Below are 11,235 nucleotides of genomic sequence, written 5' to 3'. Positions count from 1 at the left end.
GCGGGCACGCAGCCCCTGCGTGGCCACCAGCCCGGCCGGTCGGGCTGGCGGCGGGAGCTGCCGGCGCTGGCCGCACCGCCGCGGCGGGCTGGCGGCACCCGTGGAAGCGCTGCCTGCCTTCGTCTCGCAATCCTCAACGTGTATTTCTGCGCTTACTGCCAAGTAGGAAAGGTTTGGTGCCATTTTAGGCTTAAGCCTATACTTAAATTTAATTCAGTTATGTTGGTTTAGTTCGCATCCAAGCTTAAGGAGTTTATGCTCTTTTCCTGCACCATTTTAACAAGAGGCCGTTTCCATGCTTCGCGTTTTGGGGGGTGGATGGCAGCAATGATTTATAAAGCAGAGATGGCATTCTTTTTTTAATTAAGTATCCGTGTAGATTTTATCTTCCCCGAATTTGACAGGAGCACATAAGACATTACATTAGTCTGGCAAGTTGTACACGCACGCCCTTTCCACTAACAGCTTGTAGAAAAACAAATTTCCCAAAGATTAAACACACCCAATATAAACGTGGGAGAGGGAAGTCCAGTTTTGTAACCTATGGACAGTTATGGCCATTATATTTTTTTGGCTATATGTAATGACTCTGAAATTAGCAATATATCCAACTTGACAGCTTTTCATGAAATGTTTTACGTACACAATAAACTCAGCTGGTGCTGCCATTCCGATTGAATAGATTCGTTTTGCCTTTTAATAAAAGCACACAGCCAAGATCTCAAATTACATTGTAATTGTTTCACGTTTTCCAGAGTGAAAGGAGTTAAAAGTCCAAAGGTGTTTATAAAAGGTGTTTATTATAAAATAAATAGGTGAGGATGGATCCTGCCATAAGGGTGATGGATTCCAGCGCGAAGGACGTTATCAGATAGAAGTAGCAAGGCAAGTACACTCCAGGCAAGTGGCAAGGAAATATGCAGGTAGAACACATGAGCTCTGAGCACTGCTGGGAATTTAGCAGATAAATCTTTTGTTATCTCTGAAATTTCATTTCACTATAAAACCTACCTTTTTTTTTTTTTTTTAGTAAAAGCAAACGGAGTAAAAATTTTTTAGTAAAAGTCAATTGAGAAATAACGGGCAGGAAAAAAATCTCAGATAAATCTTCTGCCCCGTAAATAACTCAGCACTTTCCTAGATGCTTCCTATTTCCTTAGAACGGAACAATATGAAGAGTGGCTCTTAAAATAAAAAAATCCTCACCGTTTCAGATTTTCGGTTCTTCCTTTAGAAGCAGTTCTCTAAAATTTTGTTCTTCCACTTATGTCGCTCTTCTAAATTTAGAATTTAGGGCTTTTGGCATGTTTACAGTGTCATATTCCATGAATAATCCTAACAGATAATAGTTTGTTGATTTTAACTTTGACTGCTCTTTTTGTTATTGTTATTAATAGACAGCTGTTTAAACGAGCCCTTAAAAGCAGGAACTCCCAGCATTATAACTCCTCTGATGAATCACTTGAATGAAGGATACATTTTATTCACAAGACAAGTGTTCTGCAGTTAGCAATTCATTCACTCTTGTTAGAGAGAAGGAGCACTTCCCGATAACTTTTTTGAGTCTGTTAGCACGATGAAGACTGAAGTTTACAGTATGATTTGCCCTCTCTCTTCGTTGTAAGGCTAACTGAAGGTTTACTTAAAGGGTACTGTGTTTTAACACCTGGCCCAGCTGCTAAGTAGTGCCAGACCTCAGCAGTGGATTTTACTTGAATGCTCTACTTAGCCGGATTAAGGAAAGGCAACCATAAGGCAACAGCAAGCCGGTGGAATCCCAAACTCAATTTCAGAGCCCTTGAGAAAATACTTGCCGGTTTGAACTCCACCTCATTTCTGCTCTATAGTGCTGGCCCCAGGCATTGTAGCTACTAGGGACCCAAGCCCAGGAGGAGACCCGAAGGGCCTCAGCTAAGCATAAAGAAGCATGAGCATATTGTTGCAATAACAGCGTTCATTGAAAAGGGAGTGAGCCAAGTTGTCTGCAGGCAATGCAGGTAGCAAGCTTAGATTGGCTTCCCAGCCAGACAAGTCCCAGTTTTTTCACCATTTGAACTCGTGCTACACAAGTCATTTATTCAGATGTTCATTTTTTCCCCCACTTCATGCCTTTGGCTCAAAAGCCACTCAGTGACACTGCGGCAATCTCTGGAAAATTCCAGGTCACCGGGGAGGGGAGTTGTGGTGCTCCAGCAAGAGAACTCTTTAGGAAAAAATCACCATTGATTGCTCTTGAGCACAACGGGCCATTTCTCACTTGACCAAACTGAAACTAGACTTCAGCCGTCGCTACCGACAAAATATGTGCTCAGAGCACTGTTTGCAGCTGTATGGAGTTTTATAAGGATGGACTATGGAGCCTCCTTAGATGTTTACCCTTAGAAACTGTAAGGTGCCAGACTCGCCCTCTGGAGAGGACCCTGGCTGTGTCAGTTCAGAGTCAGCAAGGGATTCCCCTGGACATTTTTGGCTGGCAGGGAGGTGTCAGCGCTGGCAGTGCTGTTGCTGTGGCAGGCCCTGAGCTGACATGCTGGAGGTGGGTACAGAGACATGGAGCAGAAGAATGATCCTGAATTTAGAGGCCTTTTTGCTTCCTGTGAGCCACATACATTTGGCATAAGCAAGAATCCAACCCAAAAACCTTTAGCAAAGCTTCTTGTCGATTCTTGGAATAGCCTACAGCACTCAGTAGGCAGATACACGGCATGCGATGTCAAAAGCACTTTGGGCACCAACTAATTTTGGCAGTTTGATTCTGTAAAAAGTATTGCTGTGGTACCAGTACGTCGTCTATCACTTTTCTCTGCCACACGTCTTGAAACTAGGCCACCTTGCAGCCAGACGCAAGAGTCATGGAGTCCAGAAAGAAAGCAGATGAGAAACAGCCTTAGTGGTGAGTATGCTCCTGTGTGCAGAGCTAGTTCCTTGCAACTTAATATGCATTTTACATTAAGACCCTAACAGGAAAACAAGCCCCTTGCCTAAAAAGACAAGCCCCCCAAGACAGGCTTCCTTCTGCCTGCTCTCGCAATGACTTTTAGTGATTCCTGTGTTGCCGGCCGCACTGTGTATTTTAGATATTTTGCAAGAGGTGGGTGCTCCCTCTTGCAAGGCAGCCCGGAGCCCAGCAGCTGTCTTCTGGAATAAGGGCACAATTTCTTCATCTGAGTGCAGTTTGAAAGCTGCTGCTGGGTGGGCGCTTCGTCCTGGGGATTGTCGAGTGGATGGAGGCTGATTGCCGGGGTTCAAACAGGTTGGATCAAATAGGCTGGATTGCCCTCAGGAGGGAAGTCAGGTAGGCTGGTCCCCTGTCCCCGCAGCGGGTGTCCAGCTGAACTTCTTACACTAACTGTGTGTGCGATGTCAGGAGTCAGGCACTGACTCACCGAAATTGGGCAGGTACTTAAATTAGGCAGCTCGGAATTCACCTTGAATTATTTAGGTGTGTATTTGATATAAATAAACTTCAAAGAGACTGAATAGGTTTGCCAAAAAAAAAAAAAAAAAAAGCAAGCACACAGGTTTTGAAATCCTGCATCGTGGATTAAAATGAAAAACCAAAGCGATTTTTAGGACTTTCAGAGAATCTAAAAGGCACTATTTAAAAAATCAGTCCAAATAACTCCCCTGATCTGCAGTAAAATGTGGTCTGCAATCCAAAGTTTATAAAAAATGAAATATTTAATGGCAAATAAGGCAACATAATAACAACTTCGCATACCTTAATGCTTTTCACTGCCAGTCAGACTGAAAGGACATGTATGGACACATTGCACAGTAATATTTAGAACCTCTGTTGGCCCACAGGCAATACTGAACAAGTAACATGCTGCGGGCAATATCCATACGTTGCTACAACCCAGGAAGAAAAGAACAGTGGCAGCCACCTGAACTTCATTTGTATTTTTAAACTTCCTATGGCTGCAAGCAGTGTTGGAGGGTTCTGCCAGCAACATGCTACACTGGTTGGGAAACACTGGTTTAGGGTGCCAGGTAATACAATTGCAGGGTTTTTTTCTCAGAAACAAAATTGTTACATGATACTCTGTTTAATTTCATAACAGCACTGCATCTTGATAGCTGCTCTTGGAAACTTCTCAAAATTGCTATATAGCTAGACTTCATGAAGAATTGTAATACAATAAATTGTAATTGTATTGCTTGCTGAATCAAGGATATCAAAACAGAGAATCCACACAGCATCTTTGGATTTGAAAAACAATCATCTGGTTCATCTCCAAGTGCATGTGGGTTGGAAATCTTACACTTGGAGTTTAGCTCACAGAAAAAAAGTTTCGATGAAATGAACATTGATTATAAAAAAAGCCTTTTCTAGCCTGAAGTAGCACCAGAGTGTACTGGCAAGACAGCAGATATGTAACAGTTGAGCACCAAAGGAAGGAGAATTTGATATAAAAGCTAAAAATAAAAATCAGATCAAAGCTGCAGTGAAAGATGGAGTAGAACAAATGTGAAGGAGCTTCAAGAATAAAGTAACTAACCCAGTGAGCAACCTCAAATCTCTTTCTGTGCTGCAGCAGTTTACTTATACATCAGTTGCATCCATAACTGCTTAAAAAAATGACAAATCTGAGCAATTTCACTCTTGGAAACATAAGCCTCTTTTAATCTTTTGGCAATGAAATCGCAGTTCTCTTTAGTCTATGTTAGTTCAGCCAAGAACTGCACCATTGTATGCTATCTCACAGCTTTGCATTTAAAAAGAAGCAATGCTCACTTAATGCACAGTCATTGTATTATCTACACCATAACTAACTCCGAATGATCAAACATTTATCCCATAAAGGTCTGCCTGTCAAAATTCTGTGTTAGGGCCAAAAGAGGTAGATGTAGCCTGAAAAGTCCTTTCTCTCAAAGATGTCCACATCTCCCCATCAAGTGCAAACTGCACACTCTTGTTTATGCGCTTAACGCTCAGTTCCATATCTCGCCCATTGGTCCTGTTGCAGAGTCTCATACCTCATTAAGATAGGTAAGTTCAAATATTTGCAACAATATTAAAAAAAAATAATTTGGTAAGCAATGTAGAAAACTAGGTTTCTTTGAGAACGCAGCTGGCTGATTTGGTATATTTTTTTCTATGTAAACACTTCTCTTTTTTTTAAATGGAAGTAGCAGTATTCAGATTGTAGAAATCCTTATGGAAGGAATCCTCTTTGTTTCAGAACCTGAAACAGCCTTTCTAGGTTTTTTGAATCCCAGCTGCTTCTATCATGCCCGTTATCTTCTACAATCCCTTTTACAAATAAGTCACTGTCTTAGAAGCAGCTAGTGATTTTCCCTTTTGAGCCTTTATCCTCACTACTATTGGGAAGCTACTCCCGGACCTTGCTCTTTGGGTAGATGGGAACCTTCCCTTCTGAATTTGCATTAACATGGATCTGGTTTATGGCTACTAGATGCTTTAACCCACCTCGTATAACCCAGCCATACTCTACATTGAGAATGATCACGTATTTAAAAAGTGAATGCCTTTTATCCAACAGAAATTTGCCTTTGAAACTGGGAAAATTTAATCTGGACTGATTTTTTAATAAAAATTGTAGGTGTGGGGACCTGGGTTTACAAGAAGGGCAGAAAAAACCCACCTGCTTAGTGGTTATTACCACAGTAGAATGTGATTGAAAACAATTACTTTTCATAAAAGTTTATATAAGAAATACTTCCAGTCATTAGCAATGTGACCATTTTTAGCAGCAGCAGCCTTTAAGAAATACTAGATGTTTAATTCCTGTTTATTTTCCTGCAAAGATATATTAGCATATGCACATCTAAAAGCCATCTATAGCTTGTGGGCATACAGCATCTGAGCAGAGGGATATTCATAGTTATTGTACATTGATATAAAATGTTAAGATATTAACTTCCCTAGGTCGGCAAAAGCAACAAAACTGTTTGATTAAAAATAAGTCTTACCAATACAGACATTTTTTCTGCAATGTTCTCTTGCTAAACCCATTTTTTAATGTTGGTGCTGAAAATAATGATGCAAGCAACTAAGTGTAATTGTAGAAAATTATTGCTAGTGATTTGCATATGAAATACACACCTTTTACTGCCTCTCGTTAGCATTGTTCAACTAGCTTATAAATAGTACAGCTGAAACGCTGCAAACAGAAAACAGTTTTCGATGGGCGCATGCTATGAATGAAGAAGTGTTCAGACACAATGTGCAAGTTGGAGAGCTTTCATCAGAACTAGCCAAGAGGGAAAAATGCTTCATTTCCTAATCACATGCTGCTTCGGAGAAGCTGGTCACATATAGAAAGCATCACACTCCTCTGCAGAGAGTAAAGCTTTTTCAAATGAGTGTTTATGTGTTTTTCTGGAGGAAAAGAAGAGTAATCTAACCTATCACTACTTGTTTTAGATTTTTCTAATTACTTCTACATAACATTTCATTTTCATAATTTGACATTTAATAACTGCTAAAATTTGAACCTTGCAGTTGATGCAAGTCATTTGCTGTAAACGTTGAAGGCATAAAAATAAGTCTAGTTTTAAGATACAGTTTTTGGTGCAAGCAAAATACTCACTTTTGTGTACAATTTTAAAACCAAAAATGTTGACCATTTTTCTAATAATAAAGCAGAGTATTTTTAGTCTTTGATATCTGGGGGAAGGGGTGAAGGGAGGAAGACAAAGTGGAATAGGGTAAAGAAGGAAATTTTAAAGCAAAATTTTGTATAACATTGCTGCAAAGTTGAAATTCTCCTATACAATCCTACCAAAATATGCCTCAAATTGAATTTTATAAATAAATTTATTATGAAACAGATAAATCTGAGCACTACTGTTTTAGTTATCCGTGGGACACCTGCTTGTCACTATTAGCCAAGAGCAACATTCTTGTATGATACGACCCCTGCTCTCTACTGCAGATAGACTTGCCATTTCATCATGTAAAGTCGGTATAATCCCGCTTTCCAGTTTACTAAGTTGTCTTGTTGCTGTTTCTATTTTGGAGAAAAAGATTCCTTTTCCTCAGGAGACAAAAGCATTTTTGCAAATAGGAAAGAATTAAAAGTCAGCTCCAAGCGCTGCAGAGAAAGAAATCTCCTACACATGGGGGAGCCAGAGCATTCCTCTGCCTGGTGGCGGCGGCTGTGGATTTGGCAGCGACGCCGGGGACTGCGGGCAGAGTCACGGTCACGCACAAGCACAAACGCCTGAAGATGCGGACAAAGGTGGTTGCATGAAGCTTTGGTGCATCGATTGCCAATTTGCTTGTCACCCTCTTCTCCCCCTCACAACTTACAGCAAGCATTTTGCTTTATGTTTTGCATCATTTTAAAGGCATTTGCCAACTTGCTATGAGAATTTTAGCTTAATGGCTACTTTCTCTCAGGTTTAGAAAAACAGGTTTACCCTAAAAGAGAAACACGTGAATGCTCATTTTAGGGATTGGTTTTTGAAAGAAAAAAAAAGATAATTTAATGCAAAGACCGTCAGAAAGATGACTTCCAGAACTGGAAATATTCTTTCCTTTGAACTGCTTTGAGAGACTGAAAAGCTTTAGCTCTTTATTTTTCATAAGACACTGTGCAGGTAAAAGTACTTTGAAGACTACAAAGAATAAAAAAAAAAGTTCGGTGCCTCACTTTTCTGTGCAACTAAAGTAGTTGATGAGAGCAGTGACAGCTACTTATCTGACCCAGAAGCCACTTCCTTGATAAATCAGCAGCGTGACACGGTTGCTTGAGTTAGCCTTTTGCATCTATGAAAATTCAAACCCTATCTGCTCAGAAGAAAAAGCAATGGAGAGATTTCACCGGCAGGTTTACCCCTGAGGAAGCTGGTCTGGCATCTTTAACACTGCTTGGGGCAAGGAGCCCTCCCCAGCCACTCCAGAGAATGCTTCCGTCATGTTTCCATTAAACTGAAAAGAGCTTTTCAGTCTTTTAGCAACTTTTATCGAGTTGGATGCTAAGTCAAATATGGACCACTCGCGCACTGTTTATTGCAAATAAGGCAAGGCATGTGCTGGGTTACATTAGAAGCACAGTCGGCTGATGGGGTGTGCAAGGCCACCAAATCCAGCCAGTCCAATAAACCTGGTTGTCCCTTTCCTCTGCCTGGGCGGAGGCAGGGCCCCTCAATTCCTGCTCAGAGTATTCATTACCTGATTCTTGAAACTGCAAACCAGAAGTTCCTTATTTGGGTCATTCGATCTGCCCTTCTACTCTGCCTGGCAAAGCAACTGGAGCAGTAATTTTCCTGTATGGACCCTTTTTGGGCACTGTTTTTCCTCACAATTCACATACCCCAGCTTCTAGGTTTGAGGTGGGTTCACCATCCCACCTATTCATATCCTCCTCGTGGTTGTATGGACAGAACCACAAGGTGGCACGCAAATGTGCCCACTGTACCCTTCCCCTTGAGCAGAGAACAGTTGACTTGATAGTTGAGATGATGGCTGGCATGGGCGAGGAGGAGGACACGCTGTCTTTGAATAGCGGGAACTGTTGGGACAGTTTCTCCCCAGCTGAGACACAGGCCTGGATGAGAGATTCTCAATCTACCCACAGCTGGGGCCTTGATGTCTGGCCAACTCATTAGCACCAGGGTGCTGGCGCATGATGGCGGTGCACTCCATACAAAATTCCACCGCACAGACCGCATGCACTGGACTTCATCCGTGTCTTTAGATGCCTGGTTGTCGTCCAGGCTGCTGTAGATTACCTCTCCCACTGCTAAGTCCCTCAGATACTGGATACCATTCTCAGTGGTTGTCCACTTGCTTTGACAGTTTATAAGATCTTCCTTGAGGGGATACCCTTCCTTCATGCTTGACAAGACCTGCTGATTGTTGCTCTTTTCCAATCCCTTCACTGATGCCCCAGTCTGTTGTGAGGGATCCTAGCTGCTGGGCTTCCTTGCCCTCTAATCCCTAACTGTTGGTCCCAGTATCCCAACACTGGAGCAACTAGTGGATAATTAGCTCACTCGGTTGATGGCTATAATCTTTGCGCGTATCTCACAGCTCACTTAGATAGGGAGCGGGTGGTTTCTGGCTCGTTCGTGATTTCTGTATCTTTCCCCTCCCGTTATTGTGACTGCTCTGCTGCACAACCGGCTGCCTCTCCAACTCCTCATCTTGCTCCCTCTTAGGAAAAGCTGCTTCTTCCCTGACTGAACAAGTTGACTTCTCCTTCCATTGTTTCTTCTCAACTATAGGACCAACTGATATAGTTGAGAGTTAGGTGTCTGGCTTAGCCACAGTACCTGTTTGCGTCTTCAGATCCAGAGGCCACCCGCTCTCCCCCTTGAGGGTGCAGCACAATGCTCGGTAGGCACAGGACAGGCTGAGCATGGTGTGAGAAGTTGTGTCCCTTTAGCATGGCCAGGGGATCCTTTTCTCAAATGTTCTGTCACTTTATAAGGATCCTGCACTTCTCTGGGGGTCAAGTCCCACACCATTGGAGGTGAAAACTCTTCTAGGTACCTGCCCATATTCTCCCACGCACCTTGCCGCCCATGACCACGCTGCCTCAGGGCACGCCCCTGTGTGACATTCCCAAATAGTTAACCTTAGGAAAAGCTGCATACAGATTCTTGAGACACACCGACGTAAGCATTCCGATTACCCAGGGATGTTCATTGTAACAAGGTGGAAAGCAACTGCCCTGCAGGAGGTGAAGGCGAAGGTGCCGTTCTTTGTTTCCTCCACAAATTGGCTCTCAGAGGAAAAGAAGGAAAAGGTGTAATTGTTAATTGTCTCCACGAGATGGTTCCCGAAGTACTGGGACGGCAGCAATGCAAGGCCCAAATACCAGATTAGGCTCAGGGCCAGTGCTTTCATCATAGTTCTCCCGGGCAAAACAACCGAGGGCTACACGGCACAGCAAACTGCAAAACCAAACCCAGCCTTTAACAAGCTCTCAGATTTGATGTACAGCAAGAGAGGGAGCATGACACGGAGCGTGGGTAACGGAAAAAATGAACCTGCATCGAGAACAAGTAAGTCAACATCACGACCAGCAACACCTAACCAGGTACAACAAGTTCCCTCTATCACATTCTGGTCAAATGTCTCATTCTTTTGAGCCCTACCTGTCCCACACTGGGTGCTAAAAAGGACCGTGGTGGACTCACCGTGGATGGCAGCTAAGCACCTCACAGCTGCTCACTCACTGCCCCCCACAGGGGGATGGGGGAGAGAATCAGAAGGGCAACAGTGAGAAAATTCATGGGTTGAGTTTAATAAGTGAAGGCGGGGGGGAAAGAAAAGGAAAAAAACAAACCAAAGTAAAACACGGAACGCAAAAGCAATCACCACCAGACAACTTATGCCCAGACAGTCCCTGAGCAACAGACCTCCTGGAACACTCCCACACCTATCCCCAGTTTTTATTGCTGAGCGTGACATTCCATGGTGTGGAATTATCTCTGTGGCCAGTCCAGGTCAGCTGTCCCTGTCATGCTCCCCCCCAGCCCCTTGCCCACCCCCAGCCCACTTGCTGGGTGTCAGAGCGAGGAGCAGAGAAAGCCTTGGCGCCGAGCAAGCCCTGTTGGGCGATAGCTAAAACAGTGGTGTGCTAGCAATGCTGTTTTGGTCACAAATCCAAAACACAGCACGATATGGGATGCTATGAAGAAAATTAACAGGAAGACCCAGTTCATCCAGGTAATTTTTTGTTCTCTTCCTCAGCACGCTGCTCCTGAACTGTCCTGTTTTGGGCTTGCAGCCCAACAGGGATGATTTGAAAGTCATGCAGGTCACAGGAGGGCAACCCCGTTAGTCAGGGCCCAGCACACATGGCCACCAGGAGAGACTGACAGAGCTGGGGCTGTTCTGGCCAGCAAGAGGAGGCTAACAGGCAATCAAACTGCAGCACACAGCTGCAGCATGGGGAATCAGCAAGGCAGCGGAGCCAAACAATTCTTGGCAGTGGCAGGTGGTAAATAATGGGCAATGGCCACCAGCTATGGTGAGGGAGGTTCATGCTGGACATCAGAAAATCTCCTTCACAAGGACAGTGGAGCAGCACTGGGACAGACTGCAAGGAGAACCTGTGGAAGCTCCATCCCTGGTGGCTTCCAAGACCAGACTTCATGTCGGCAACAGTCCACTTCAAATGGGAGACTCCACTAGATGTCTTTCAGCAGTCCCTTCCAGCCAACATTTCTATTCTTCCACGTACCTCGACCTTTTCCAAACAACCTTCCTATACAGTGTTATCAAAACTGTGGAGCTGGAAATACTCGTCTGGC

Source organism: Larus michahellis, chromosome 3 (assembly GCF_964199755.1).
Source record: "Larus michahellis chromosome 3, bLarMic1.1, whole genome shotgun sequence".
Taxonomy (NCBI): domain Eukaryota; kingdom Metazoa; phylum Chordata; class Aves; order Charadriiformes; family Laridae; genus Larus; species Larus michahellis.
Note: the sequence above shows the minus strand (reverse complement) of the source record.